Source organism: Prunus mume, linkage group LG3, assembly GCF_029339155.1.
Source record: "Prunus mume cultivar Tortuosa linkage group LG3, ASM2933915v1, whole genome shotgun sequence".
Classification (NCBI taxonomy): Eukaryota; Viridiplantae; Streptophyta; class Magnoliopsida; order Rosales; family Rosaceae; genus Prunus; species Prunus mume.
Window position 1 is genome coordinate 19833302 of NC_142700.1, and position 11811 is coordinate 19845112.

Sequence of the window (11811 nt, forward strand, 5' to 3'; positions counted from 1 at the left end):
TGCCCAGCTGCCAGATTGGAAGGAGGTGAAGGTGCGTCAAAGGTCCTCCACGCGGTATAAAATGGTATCATAGCGGCTGCACCTCTCTATCTGTCTGAATTTCTTGATCGCTCGGTGAAGGGCCTGGTGAAATTTTCCCGATCAGGAACCTGGGATGAGGGTTTGGTCATCTTCCATCTGGATTCTGGAAGCGAGGCGGATAAGCGGGGTCGGTAGTTGATTTGGTGCCCTTGGTGGGGCGTACTCATCGTCGATTCCATTCCGAATCAAACCACAGACCTTCTAAGGCGATTATCTCCTAGGACCTTCATCCGCGAGTCCGCGACGGGCACATTAACCGATTGGGGACCTATGCCGTTCGGCATCCTTCTTGTCGTTGATCCGATGGCGACAATCGGTGTACACCTTCTTCGGCACATGAGGCTGGTCCTGTGGAGCTGGGACCACCAATTGTTTGGAAAGCGCAGGCGTTGCCTTTGCCCCCTCTTTCCCCTCTTTCCCTCTTACCGGGCCGAAGTCTGCAGACTCTAGAAGACTTCGGTAGCTAGAATGCTCTGTGTTTCCGCTGGTTCAAGCAACGTGTGTTTGTCTACTTTGGATGAGAGGAGATTGTTATGTTCTTGGAGCTTAGCCATTTCCCTCCGTAGGGTGGTCATTTGAGCAGAAGCTCCGGCCGTGGTGAAGCACTAGAGGATTCCAGAAGGGGTGCTAGGGTGCAGCGGGGCTTGCTCCACTTGGCACACCGTCTGGTAATCCATCCTCGATAGAGGCTGTGGTCTGAAGTGGTTCCTATCGTTTTAGGAATTGTAGGTTGATTATTATCGTTTCCACTGACGGCGTAAGCCAAACCGTTACTTACGAGAAAAATGGTTCAGTACTCTTCGCGCGCAACTTAGTGATATGTTTTTCCTTCGGTATGCTATGGCCTCGGTAGGGTGTTATACGTAAGATATGGCGCTTCGGTAAGCCCTAGGGCACGGTGAATGGTACCGCCAAAAGCTCTCCGATGCTTAAGTAAGTACGGATTTAGTAAGTTTGAACTACAGATCAATAGGCAGTATGCGTGAGTTCTGTTTTCTTACCTAAGCTGGGATAGTTGTCCTCTTTTATAGGCCTTGGGAGGTGTGCATTTTGCTTAGAGTTTGATGTGGGACTGTCGGACATCTTTGTGGGATTGCCACGTGTCCCAGGAGGTAAAGTTGCCCTAATAGAGCGATCGGTGAATCGATGCCGAAGCTAGATGCCGAAGGCTCCCATAGCTCCAGCTTGGTCCACGTGTCCGATGTTCATTGGCTGTTCATTTTGGTATAAACAAGTGTGACTAGTCAGAGCTTGTAAATAATGAATTGGTTAAACTTAAACAAAACACTCTATGAATAGGTCTGATTTAATAACTCTGATGTAGATCATTTTTTTAATTGTAATATTTGCATTATGCAATAGATAATTTTATTGTTTAATTATAAAAAATTAGTTTTTTCATGAGTCAAGTCTTCTTTTCTTGGTCAATCTTGTCTTTTTGGCTAAGTTCTGCTAAAATATGAATATGGTTTGAATATTTTGGGTTAGGTTTTATTCTTCTTCATAAGGAGATATATATATAGGAGTTTACATGAGTGCTTTACAAGGAAATAGATACAGTAATCAATTAGGACAATATCTCCTAATTATACAATGATTTGTCAACTATAAAGAATAGAAAAGTAAATCCCTTAGTTAATCAAGGAAATAAATCTCCTTGATTAATTAGGAGACTCACGTCAACACTCCTCCTCAAGTTGGTGCATATATGTCACCAATGCCCAACTTAGTAAGTGAGTCATGAAATATTTTGCCACAAACAGCTTTTGTTAAGATATCTGCCAGTTGATCTTTTGATTTTACGAATAGTAGGCGGATGATCTTCTTCTCAATTTTTTCTTTGATAAAATGTCTATCCACCTCAATATGTTTAGTTCGATCATGTTGAACTGGATTATGGGCAATATCGATAGCTGACTTGTTGTCACAATGCAACTTCATTGGCTTTTCTGGCTTGAAGCCCAATTCTGTCAAGAGTCTTCTGATCCACAATAATTCACAAACTGTGAGCCATTCCTCGATACCACATGCGCACTAAACCAAGAAACCACATTTTTCTTTTTACTCCGAAAAGTGACTAGGTTACCTTCCACGAATGTGAAGTAACCAGAAGTAGAGCGTCTATCTGTAATGGAACCAATCCAATCAGCATTTATATATCCAACAACTTCAAGATCTCCATTTTTTGTAAACATTAATCCTTTCCCAGGGCCTGACTTTAAGTATCTTCAGATCCGATCAACTGCATTCTTATAAGAAACACTGGGGGAATGCATAAACTGACTAATCACACTCATAACATATGCAATATCTGGTCTTGTGTGTGCCAGGTATATCAACCTTCCAACAAGGCGTTGGTACTGTTCCTTATTGGTTGGTTCTTGGTCCATGTCTTCACACAACTTGTGATTCATCTTAATAGGTGTGTCAGCAGGCTTACATCCAAGCATTCCTGTTTTAGTGAGTAGATCCATTACATACTTCCTTTGAGATAGAAATATACCAGTTTTTTATTGCTACTTTGATTCCAAAAAAGTACTTCAAATCACCTAAATCCTTCATCCCAAATTCCTGAGACAAATACTTTTGCAACTTCTGTTGCTCTTCGCTCGTTTCCAGTTACGATTATGCCATCTACATAAACAATCAATGCAGTAAGTTTTCCTTCATCACACTTCAAGAACAGGGTGTGATCTGAATTACTCTGTGTATATCCAAAATTCTTCATAGATTTAGTAAATCTGCCAAACCATGCCCTGGGAGATTGCTTTAACCCATATAATGACTTTCTCAGTTTGCAAACTTGATTTTTCTTATTAGGAGCTAAATTACATCCTAGGGGTAAGTTCATATGTACTTCTTCCAAGTCTCCATGTAAGAATGCATTTTTGACACCAAACTGATGTAGTGGCCAATCGAGATTTGCTACAAGAGATAATAGGACTCTAATAGTGTTAATCTTGGCTACTAGGGCAAACATCTCCTCATAGTCTATCTCATATCTCTGTGTGTATCCCTTCACCACCAATCTAGCTTTATATCTTTCAATGGATCCATTTGCTTTGAGTTTCACAGTATAAATCCACTTGCATCCTACTGTCTTCTTTCCATGAGGTAAGGGCACGAGTTCCCCTGTGACATTCTTTTGGAGAGCTCACATTTCTTCATTCATAGCTTCTTCCATTTTGGGTCTTACGGTGCTTCAGTTACCTGTTGGGGACAGATATGTTAGCTAACTACTTCACATAGTGCACACGTGACTCTGATAATCTGCTGAGAGATATATAATTATTGATGGGGTATTTCCCTTCGGCTTTAAGATCTATTTCATATTGTACTCGAGGTTTGCATGATTCTTCCTTTCTGGAAGCTGATATGCTTTGTGCTTTCTGAAATCAAATCATCATAGGATATTTCACTAGTGTTATCAGTTTCAGGAAAAGATGTTACCTAAATGACTTCCTCAGCAAGTGATTGGTGCTGTATTGGAGCTAAAGCGGGCAAAATCTCATAAAACGGTTCAATTTCCTCCTCCTGGTTTTGATAGCGTGGAGACAACGGATCGTTTTCTTCTAGCAACCGGTCTCTGTCTGCTGGCGACTGGTTATTTTGAAACAAGGTCTCTGTAGTTGAAGAACTAAAAGGGGGCAACCGATCACTTTGATGCAGAGTGATGTCCGGGTGAAAAAAAATCGAGAATTGGAGCAGTGGTGGATTCTCAATTCTCCTCCCAGGCTGTTGAAAAATATAAGTCATGTTTCCAAAACACAATATCTATGGAGGTAAAGACCTTCTGACTAGGTAGATGATAACACCGGTATCCTTTCTGATGAGGTGCATAGCCAATAAAAACACACTTTTCAGCTCGGGGATCTAATTTGCTTCGTTGGTGATCATGTAAGTGGATAAATACAACACAGCCGAAAATCCGGGGTTCCAGGTTTGGGGTGGGAGGTCTTTGCATATGGTGGTGAAATGTTTGAAGTGGTGTTTGAAAATTTAGGATACTAAAGGGAATCCAATTGATAAGGTATGCTGCAGAGACGATGGCTTCGCCCCAAAAAGATCGTGGCATGATCTTGTAAGAATTGGTTAGATCATGGTTGAGAAATTCTCCGCCATTGTCAGAACGAAGAACCTAAATTTTGGCATGAAACTGAGTCTCCACCATTTGATAAAATAGTTGAAACCTGGAACTGACTTCCCCTTTGGTTTTGAGAAGGGAAACCCAAGTCATGCGTGTGCAATCATCTATAAACGTGACAAACCATCGCGCCCCTGATGGAGTGGCAATTTTAGCAGGTCCCCAAACACCAAAATGAACAAGAGAAAATGAAACCAAACTCTTATTTGAACTTAATGGGAACGGGATACAATGGCTCTTAGCCAATTCACACGTATCACACTGGAAGCTGGAAACATCAAGACTGGAAAATAATGACGGAAACAACTTCTTAAGATAACTGAAAGAGGCATGCCCAAGACGTTTATGCCATAACTAGTGGAAGTAAGATGTGATATGAGAATGTGAGGAATTGTGTTTGGAGGAATTTGATTTGAGGAATTTGATGTATGAATTTGATGTAGGAATTGGATTTGAGAGGTATGTGTATAAGATTTGAGGGTATGTGTTTAGGGATTTTGTTAAGAGGATTTGAGGACTTTAGATTTGAGAGATTTGGATTTGGGGAAAAATATGAGGAATTTGATTTAGGGTTTTGGATTTGAATTTGAGAAATTTGAGATAAGGGTTTAGAGACAACCCAGGATCGATTGATCTGATACCATGCTAAAATATGAATATAGTTTGAATATTTTGGGTTAGGTTTTATTCTTCTCCATAAGGAGGTATATATAGGAATTTACATGAGTGTTTTACAAGGAAATAGATACAGTAATCAATTAGGATAGTATCTCCTAATTAAACAATGATTTGTCAACTATAAAGAATAGGAAAGTAAATTTCTTAATTAATTAAGGAAATAAATCTCCTTGATTAATTAGGAGACTCACGTCAACAAGTTTTTTTACTTCTCTATATTGCAATGATGAGTCACCCAAATATCATAGGGAACGTTTTATGGCACTTTTAGTCTCTGAAGTTTATCCATTTTTCACTTTTCGTCCTTGTGGTTTTCATTTGGTCAATTGTGCCCTTATAGTTTCATTATTGTAGCAATTCAAGGACAAGTCACGAATTTCGTTAATTTCTTTCACAACATCGGGGTATTTATATCCATTTCAAGTTTAAAAAAATAGAAACTTAAATTTAATTATTTTTTTAATTGCAAACAAGAAACAAGCAATTGATTTGTCATTGAAATGAAATTCCAAAGTGACCAAAGTAGCAAATAATAATCAAAGCATTCCCAATGTAGTTCTCAATTCATTAATCAACAAACCTTAACGTCAAAATCAATAGTTGATGAAAATACCCCTGACCCCGTTAAAGAATTTGATGGAATTGGCAATTTGTCTTTGAATTGCTACAATTACGAAATTACAAAGGTATAATTGGTTTAGCAACACCGATATTTTCCCCCAACTTAACCACCTATACAAAGCCCAGTAGTGTGAGGTTTTATCACAAAAGGCATCGGTGATATTCGTAGTGGAATTATTGATTATATATAGTCAAGTTTCCAATGTGGGACTTATATTCTTCAACATTACTCACTAACGAACTATTTGGAGGAGCAATTCTCGAAAGTGACGTTGAACCATTACACCAAACAAGTGATGTTGTCGCTTCATCAACCCAACAGTTCCACTTAGGTTGGTGTTGGTTTTTGAGACAATTCGTTATGATGGGATGCCAAATCTATGCTCGACGGAGCCACAACAAGTCGATGGGGAGAAGACAAGAAAAAGTTTAATTGAAGCTTTGGTGAGTGGTGTGTGATGATCCCATTAATCCCAGAGGTATTGACAAGCATTTCGTTTGAGAATTTTGGGAATTGGTATGAAATTGCATTCTTATGTTTGGTAAACGCACTTTTGGGAATGTAGTACCTGCCTCATAGGTATGAAGAACTTCCCATATAGGGGGGATTTCATATCCTTGGCTTGGGAATTCTTCTCCTCCCCCCTCAAAGTGAAAACGACTATGGGAGTGTTTTTTCTGTGAGAGAGGGGGCTAGGGTTTCTCATGTGGAATATCACTTTTGACCCTTAAACTCTTGGTTTTAATAATTTTTAATAATTTAAAAAAAAAATCAAGGGGATTGTTGGAAAACTGAACAATTTTCATTCCTAATACTGCACAACCAAACATGGAAATGAGAGAAAATGATATTTCCAAGTCCTCATTTCCCAACGTTCCCAAACATGGGAATAAACATCCTCCATTTTCATCTTATGGGATTAAACATGTGAATTTCATTCCCACGAAGTTCAATCCGTGAACCAAAAGGGATGGAGAGAGCTAGTAAAAGCTACCTTTGTAGGCTTGCATCAATTGTCAAAACTAGAGAAGACTGCCGAGTAAATTTCCAAGTAGAGAGCATATGTATAAGCTGGCGCATAGTTAATTTACCAATTCAAATGAGAACAATTTTCATTGGAAGACTTGAGACATTGGTTGATTCCAACTCTTCTTTTATTGACCTATTCAAATTTGACATATCATCTCATGTAGTATTTTTATTTGCAGCTTTACCTTGTATGGTATTTTTCTTTTCTTGATTCGTTTCGTTCAACATGCTATTCATTGTTTGAAATTACAAAGGGACGAAAAAAATAGTGGATCAAGATTCAATAGAATGGTAATGATGGGATGGGAGAAGAGACCAGGGTGTCTTGAAGTGACATAATGGAGAAAAATTTAGTTGCAATGGGGATATCACTATTTTTCTATTCCCAACAAATAATGCTATGCCACATGGAAGTTATCATGTGTGTCATAATGTTATTCGTCGGGATAGCAAAATAATATTATCCCCGTATAATGGAAGTGTTTCTCGACATATTGACTAACTACATTTAATTTCTTATCTTATATCTATTGCTTAGTCCTATTTGTGAGGTCGACAGGCCTAAGCCAATAAGTCTGATAATTATTGCATGTTGGATAGAAATTTTGTGAGTTAATAGTTTGATAAAGTTTGGATGGAAAGATGGATTGAACTCATTGAAGTGCTTGGGGATGTAAATGGATTTAGAATTCAGAACTGAAAGCTAGCCAACTCTGAACAGTCAATCAAAGTAGGGAAAATATTCAGTTATGCTCAGATATGTTCATATCTTTATTCTTCTCCAATATGGAGGTATTTATAAAAAAGTACAACCCTACAGAAAATAGGAAACAAATCCAAATTACAATAGAAAATAAATATAAATTACAATAGGAAATAAATCTCAATTATAATAGGACAAGAAAAATGAGTAAGTAACCATAATCCTAACTAAGTAAGGACTCGCCAACACTCACCCTCAAGTTAGGGCAAAGATATTCCGCATGTCCAACTTGACAAGCGAGTCATAGAACATCATACTCAACATTGACCAATCGAACAACTGTAGAGTAGGCCTTATCATAACTCATGAGTGAAACAACTAACAAACCCTAACAAATAGGGCACATAGAAGAACACATAAAAGCAAAACACAAACCTTGTGAACACGGCAATAGGTAAGGCAAAACACAGAAACCCTGTGAGCACGGTATTTGATAAGGTAGAACACAAAAACCCTATGAACACGGCAATAGGTAAGTATGAAATGTGTTCAACAAACTAGGTTCCATAGTGCGCATCATCCAACTTTTCATGGTAACATCATCAATTTTTCACTTTCCAAATTGAGGATCTTTTTGAATCTGGGACATCATAGTCACGAGTTAGGTAACCCAATTTTCCTTGTGAAGCAGCATAGAATTCGATCATCGAAGCCCAAATCGCATAGTTGGATCCATTCAATTTGAATCCTCAAAGTAGATTTGTGGACGATTCAGTATGAATCAGCACAATAGGGGTAGGAGAAGCAGTAGGTGAAGTAGAACCATAAGCAAGTGAAGAAATAAAAGCATCAACATTTGGCATGGTGATAGATGGCAGGGTGGACTAGGTGTATAGTGCAGTGGAAATAGGTAGTGTTTAGGGTTAGAGTTTTTTTTTTTTTTTTTTTTTTTTTTATGTTGTATAGACATATCAAAACACAACAACATCATCGACAATGACTATAGCAACGGAAAGCGAAACAAACAAAGGCAACATCAACGGTGGCAGTAGCGGCCACACCAACAACCACAGAAACAATAGCTAAAGACGATGACAAATTCTTCCATATAAACTTTAGCTAATTCACGCAGACAGCTTCTCATCAATCCTCCTCTCCCCTTGAAGAGAAGGGGTTGTCGGAGTCAAGAAATAGGCAATATCTCCGTGGGAAAGAGAAACATATCTTTTTCAATCCCCCTCCTCCCCTTGAATAGGAGGGGAGGAAAGCACTTTAATTGCAAGGAGAACACAAGCTCAAGTCACAAGAGGACTAGGCTCTGATACCAAGTCAAACAAAGTAGGGAAAATATTCAGTTATGCTCAGATATGTTCATATCTTTATTCTTCTCCAATATGGAGGTATTTATAAAAAAGTACAACCCTAAAGAAAATAGTAAATAAATCCAAATTACAATAGAAAATAAATATAAATTACAATAGGAAATAAATCTCAATTATAATAAGACAAGAAAAATGAGTAAGTAACCATAATCCTAACTAAGGACTCGCCAACATGAAAATCTTCTAGCCTACCCAACCGTTTGTACTATTCAAATATAAGATTAAATTACAAAAAAGTTTGTACATTATTATAAAACAACAATTAAAATTAAATTTATTTTGAGTACAAACGTGATGCTGATGGAGTAGAATTTGATGCAGAAGATGTGGTGAACTGTGAGGAATTGGTGTTGCAGCCATAACCTGGACCTCCTTCTAAATCAGTACTAACAGACAAGATTGAAAATGATAACGGAGGAGAAGAGTAGCTAGCCACCGGCATCTTTGACGAGAGAATAGGCAATGGAACTTCGAAGTTGAGCGCTTGAATTGTTTGTTGTATCGAAGGCCTGATCTTGTAATCCGGATGAGCACACCACAACCCAACAATCAACAAGCACTCCATTTGCCTCTTCTCAAAATCTCCAGAGAGTTTTGGGTCAGCTGCTTCAATGACTCTCCCTTCACCGTAAAGATCCCAAACCCACTCCACCATAGTGATTTGACGGCTCCTGAACTCGAGACCATTGGGTTTTCTCCCACAAGCTATCTCCAAAGCAACAACTCCAAAACTGTAAACATCTGTTTCCTTGCTAGCCTTTCCGGTGGTCATATATTCGGGAGCCATGTAGCCCATGGTTCCAGCAAGAACAGTAGTTTCTGATTGTTTTCCGTGGTCCACGAGTCGAGCTAATCCGAAGTCCCCAAGTTTTGCGTTGAAATTTGAATCTAACATGATATTGCTGGATTTGACATCCCTGTGCAGCACACATTGTTCCCATTCCTCATGGAGATAGAACAACCCGGATGCCAAGCCTTGAGCAATTCTGTATCTTGCGTCCCAAGCTAACAAGCTCTTTGCTTTGAACAAATGGGAATCTAAGCTGCCGTTGGACATGAACTCATAAACAAGTAGGAGTTGTTTTCTTTCGTGGCACCAACCAATCAGTTGCACAAGATTCCGATGTCTAAGTCGACTAATGATCCTTACTTCAGCTGCATACTCCTTCAACCCCTGTCTCGACCCACTTGATATCCTCTTCACCGCAACATTTAAGTTCAGGTCTTTTATGTAGCCTCTGTAAACTCCACCAAATCCTCCCTCTCCAAGCTTCTGTCCCTCATCAAAATTGCTCGTTGATTGAGCCAATTTTCTGTACGAGAACTTTTTGGGGCCTGTCCCCTTTTCGAATTCCTCATCAATCACTGTATCATCTTCATCACTACTTTCCCTTCTCTTCTTCCAACAGATGAACCAAACCAAACCCAACCCACCACCCAAGACAAGTCCACCAATACCCAACACAAGAACTAGTCTAATATTGATGCCATTTCCAGACTTTGGTGTGGTGTTCTTTGGTTTTTCATCAAACAGTTGAGTTGAATGGAAGCTCCATGAGTTGATCTTGTGCAGAGCGGTATTAGCATCTGTTGCAGCAGAGAACCCAACAATCACCCAACCTTGCAAAATATTATCCAGAGTAACCTCGCAATCAAGATACCTCATCATTTGGACACCATCCACATAACTAGTGAAAACCACATGTATACCATTTGTTGTAGAATTGTAACTAATGCCAGCACTATTCACGCGACCCTCTGCAATACTTCCATTCCAAGCTGCGAACATCTGAGACTTGAGAGTGCTGCTGTCAATCCCGACATGATCTCCCATGGGATCATCGATAGAGGTGACTTCATTATGATAGATGTCAAACTCTACTGCTACAAAGGGGTACTGACTTTTTGATGTGTTGTTTTGCGGGTTTTCCACGGCAAGGCCTAGACTGCCTCCTCTGCCTAATGTGCTGTTGAGTAAGGACCCGTTTGGCGCTATGAAGAACACCAGTCCATCAGCATATGGCGTTTTGCCTTGGGAGTCTATGACGAATGTGAAATTTGTGGTCAAGTCTGCAAGCTTTCCTGTGGCTTTGTCGCGGAGGAGGAATGGTTGACTGTAGGTGGCTCGGCCCACACTTTGTTCCTTTACGTCATCAATAGCACTTTTGGTGAGTAGGAGGAATTCTCCATCGATGCGAGCATCTCCCTCCAGAGATATGGTGTTTTTTCCATTTCGGAAGGTGGAGAAACCGAAGTCTAATGATGTCACACAAGGGGCTAACTGAAACAAAAGCAGAAGAAGGAAAACCATTTCTAATTTGTTTTTTCTTTTTCTGGGTACTTGCAGATCAAATTGTGATCTAATATAGAGCAGAGGCTAGCTGTAGAGTTTAATTTTGGGAGATTCACTATTATACCAAATATAGAGGCCCAAATTATAAAAATACACCATATGAAATGGACTTTAGAAACACACCCAAAGCTCATTTACAACATAACAAAAAAACTTTTAACTTCTTATAAATTACAAAACTGCCATCAATTTCTTAAAGCAAGCCCAACCCCAAAATCTCATAAAAATACCCAAAACACTCAATAGGGCATCAAAGTAATTTAATAATCAATATTAAATTCAATAAGACCAGCTGTCATTTTTTTGGTTGTTTTTTGGTTTGTTTATAGAAATTCAATTGTGTAGGATTTATTTATAATATTAGTGCTAAGAATGGGTATATCACTAAATATCTCCTTAATTTTTCAATGTCCTTTGGCCAGCAATACTCCTTTGCTTACCAATTCAAATCAAGAAAAATCTAGTTGGAGGACGACCTGATGAGACCTATTCGACACTTACCCTTGTATTTCTGCTTCTTCTTCTTCTCTCTCAAATTATTTACAGTCATTTTCAATTTATTATAATAGTGCACCAACATTCAAGAGGGAGCTTGGTGACATGGTCTAAATTTGCTTGTGAATTTATTGCTTTGTACATTTTATGCGGTATTAGTTGGCAGGAAGCTTGTACTGCTATAAAGAGTAGGCGGGCGAGTCAGCGAGTATTATTTAAAAAAATACAAATTTATAAATAAACTCAATCCTAGACATGTATTTATAAAAAAACTCAAGCACTATTTAAACATAGAAACACACCCAAAATCAACCCTAAAGTCAA

General features: G+C 38.9%; 1 pseudogene; it reads right to left on the minus strand.

Moving 5' to 3' along the window:
• Positions 1-8612: 8612 nt before the first annotated feature.
• Positions 8613-10979, minus strand: LOC148919030 (L-type lectin-domain containing receptor kinase IX.1 pseudogene; annotated as a pseudogene).
• Between the last annotated feature and the right edge of the window lie 832 nt (positions 10980-11811).